We start from the raw sequence: 4,238 nt of genomic DNA, 5'->3' as shown, positions 1-4,238 counted from the left end.
TCTTCCTTTGAAGGTTTGGGACCTTTTTCTTTGGCAGAATCTCAAAGATATATTTCCAAGTTTCAGCTCTTACTCCTTTTCTTTGATCTGATAGAACTTGATTTTCCCTCACCAGCTGAGGTATAGTTGCTCCCTGTTCAAATTCTTTTGACTTTTTATTCTCCACCTTCTCTAAGCTTGCGCTTGGTATAAACGTATAAACGTACGCTGGATGGTTTTCAAGCAGGAACATAAACAGGTGCAAACTTTTTTTTCCATGTTGTTTCATAAGTGCCACCCAAATAAGCTTTTATTTTTCTTATTCTTTTTTTCAGGTTCTCAGCTGGAATTAAGGAAAAGCTTCCTAACGGTGAAAACAATTAACCAGTGGAACTCCTTACCTTCAGAAATTGTGGGTGCTTCATCACTGGAGGTTTTTAAGAAGAGACTGGACTGCCACTTGTCTGACATTGTATTGGGTCTCCTGCTTGAGCAGGGGGTTGGACTAGAAGACCTCCAAGTCCCTTTTAACTCTGTTATTCTGTTATTCTGTATTTAGTCTTTTATCAGCCCCAAACTGTCCTTCCTTCAGTTACTGGGTCCAATCTTCTACCATCAACAGATCCTCATTCATACTCTCTTCCCACCCTCCCAAATACAGACTGAAAGATTGTAGAAAACCTACCCTTCAGCCACTGTTCAGAAAAACAGCTAATAAGAGTAACTAGAGGGTAACTAAATGCTGGCTGAAGACTTTGCCATAAGGCAACAAAGAAGATCAGAAATGTTCACAATTTAGATACACACAGAGGTACAGACGTCAGTATAGTATATCATATAGGTTTGGTGAAAAGTGTTAAGGCATAATTTAAGTTTGTTAAGCTTTTTGTATAAAAAAAGTCTCCATCGCAGCACAGGAAAAATAATAGGCTCTTCATTGGCAGTTCATATAGTTTCTCCAAATAAGCTCCTCATACATTACTTTTTTTGATGATTATTACTACAATCTTCACACTAGATGAGTGAAAATACCATGGAAAATGAGAAACATTTTAAAAAAACTTGTTAAGGTAGAAATACATTGTTTTCATTTTTTATTTTTAGTGAGACTGAAAGATGCAAGAATATTAAATTAACAATGGCTTGCTAGATTAGTTCAAAGACCAGGGCTTTTTTTCCTCATAGAACGCCTAGAACGGAGTTCCGGCACCTTTTTGGGATGGAACCTTGTAGGGTAGGCAAGGCGGGTTGTATGACGTGTGTGAGTTCTGGAACCTTTTTTTTTTTTTTTTTTTTTTAGAAAAAAAGCACTGTCAAAGACTGATGTTTGTATTATTTTTTTTCCAAACTCAACCAAATATATTGGAGGTTCACAAACAGCACATAAACTGGCTATTACTAATTGTTTTTCCCCTCTGTTATTACTCAGAGGTATTATGGTGATTCCCTTTAACTGTTGTAGCTAATATTAGCTGATCTAGCTCCATGCATTTGTCAAATGCATTTTGCAAGTAATTTGCAACCCATTTTTAAAATGTAACTTGTAATTTAATATATAACTTCTTGAATTTCTTATACCTTTCAAAATCGACCACATATTTTTACCTTATGTGTACCATATTATTATGCTCTGTCTGTTTACTTTTACTGCTGCTATCCATGTCTGTCATTCCATATGCTAAATGAAAGAATGAATGAATGAATAAATGCAAGTAACTGAAGTCCATTAAAATGTTATTTAAATTATTACTGCATATTGTATTAAAGGTTAATTATAAGTTTAGGCAATATTTCCTTACATTTAGGCGACTTAGCTACTTAGGCTACTGTTACTTGCCATTACCTCGGGTAATGCTTGAGTTGCAGAATTGTAAAGAGAAAGAGAAAAAAAACTAAAATCAACCTTGTTTATAGTTTTATAACCCTTCGCTAAATAATTACCTTTTGACTTTCAGAAATAAAGATTTTGCAACCTGGCTTAAAATGTTGCAACTGACCACTGCATCGCAGGATATCCAATGCTTCATCATAACGGTCAAGTAGTAGCCGGGAAAAAAAAAATCAAACAGAAACTTCGAAAGCCACATCTATCGCTGTCCATGTCTGGTTTTAAAAATGGAAATTTTCGACCCCCGCAAATCATTATGTGGCCCTGACATTTCACAGCAAAGCCTTCTCTTCTGATTTCTCTTCTGATTTCCTTTTTCTCGCATTTGAAACAAAGCTAATGCCCTTCTGAACAATTAGCCTCTTTCTGTTAAAACACGCTGGAGGCGGGGCCGGAGAAAGGAAGGCTGGTACACAAAAGGCGAGGCTGTGTACAGGTGAGGACTAAGCAGAAAACTGTTGTAGCAATTTGCTGAACACGGAGGCTTATTGAGGATGCCGTCCTGAATAATACAGGCGAGCTTTGCTCATCTTTTCCTTTCGTCTGTGCAGAACGAGAACTTATGAATGATTCATAGTCTCCCAGCTGAGGAGGGCTTCAAAGGGGATGCTTCTGATTGGGCGTCCTGTGTGAATTACCGGGCTGCGGAATCCTGGATCCCCTTAGCACTGGAGGGTTGAGGAAGCACTTTCATCTGAGCCTCTAAAGTGTTTTGGGTCACAGTTCACCAGGAGATAACGATGCCGATGTACATTCGGAATTAGCTGCCGAGCTACCTGTGTAGTACGGTGTGCAAAAAATGAGTTGGTAAGCTCCCAAGTGACTGCCGAGAATCAATTACTGTATTCTGAATACAAGCTTGGCTGCAGGGGATAAACAGATGTCAGAGATTTTTTTCCCCCTCTAATAAGACCCCAGTAATAGAAGAGCGCTGTCAGCTTCATTTTGCATGAAAAATATATATTAAAAAAATAAAATAAATAAATAAAAACTCATCGCCAATTTGCATGACCGTTTATTACGCCTCCAAACAAAGCAGTCTGTATTAAAACTCCGGGTAAATAATAAAAACAGCCAGAAAGGGGTATATCCTTCTATCTCTTGCAAAGGTAGTTAAAAATAAATTAGACCAAAAGGCCAAACATGTGAAAGCATAACGAAAAATACTACAGGAAAGGGGGAAAAAAAAAAACCAACCTTCGGCTCTTTTTTATATTATATCACAATGATGACATTTCAAAGAGGTTGAAGCTTTTGTTAGTAATTAAAACATGAACTTTTACAAAAAAAAATACTCTTATTACTTTCAGGAAAAGTGGAAGAATTTGATCAGGATGACATGAGTTGGCCTGATCCACAGTTATGGGTCATTTCCTTCTATTTGATTTTATATTTCCATTATTTAATATAACAGGGCATTTTTCTTACATACAATGTATTCGTAAATATATATGATAAAAAAATAACCAGAAAGAACTAATTCAATCATCATCTACATCCTCCACCGTCATTTGCTTCATGATTTCACAGATTAATGTGGAAACAGAATAGACTTATAAAATGAAGACACCTCTTGGACCAAAAATACATCAAACCATCCACTCTTAGCATTTTCAGACCGACCCATGAAATGGGGGTGCTGTGCCAGTTCAATGCAATTCACTGAGATAATTACATCTGAGGATATTTCCTACATTATCCTAGGCATGAGTACTCAGAAATAAGCCCCGATGCATTTAATAAGATTTGTTTCCAGGGAATTACATGCAGAAATACAGTGCTTTAACACCATCAGCACCCTTTCAGAATTTGGACCACAGCAATTCAAGAATCTGTAAAAAAATTTTTTGCAGAGCTTTTAGTCAGAATTCCATAGCCTTTGCTAAATGATCTTTCATAGATTTCTACCATATTTATTTCTTAAATTTATTTGCCACCCATCTCGTGGTTTAAGATAGTTCCAGGCAGTTCAAGGCATATCTTTATTCATCCTTAGGTAGACAATTGCAAGTGAGCTTCAAGCTACCATTATATACATATTTGGTGAGGATATAAATCCCATTGTTTTCATAAGTGTTTATATAAGATAAGCTAACCTTTATTGACAGGTTTTTTTCCCGTGGACACACTGGCACGCATTAAAAAAAAAGAAATTCTGATGCCCGCTCTCTAATATATATATATATATATATACAGGGCTTTTTTTCTCAGAGAAAAGGTGGCGGAACTCAAACCTGGCCACGCCCTCATCAAACCCTAGGACCGCCCCTTTAGAGAACAGGAATGCAAGTAAAATTTGGGAGGGGCTATTTCCGGTGCGGGAGGGGCTATTTCCGGTGCGGCCGGCCCGGAAAAAGGTGCCGGAACGCGG

The sequence above is a fragment of the Protobothrops mucrosquamatus genome, unplaced genomic scaffold (assembly GCF_001527695.2).
Source record: "Protobothrops mucrosquamatus isolate PMUCROS unplaced genomic scaffold, P.Mucros_1.0 scaffold2, whole genome shotgun sequence".
Classification (NCBI taxonomy): domain Eukaryota; kingdom Metazoa; phylum Chordata; class Lepidosauria; order Squamata; family Viperidae; genus Protobothrops; species Protobothrops mucrosquamatus.
Note: the sequence above shows the minus strand (reverse complement) of the source record.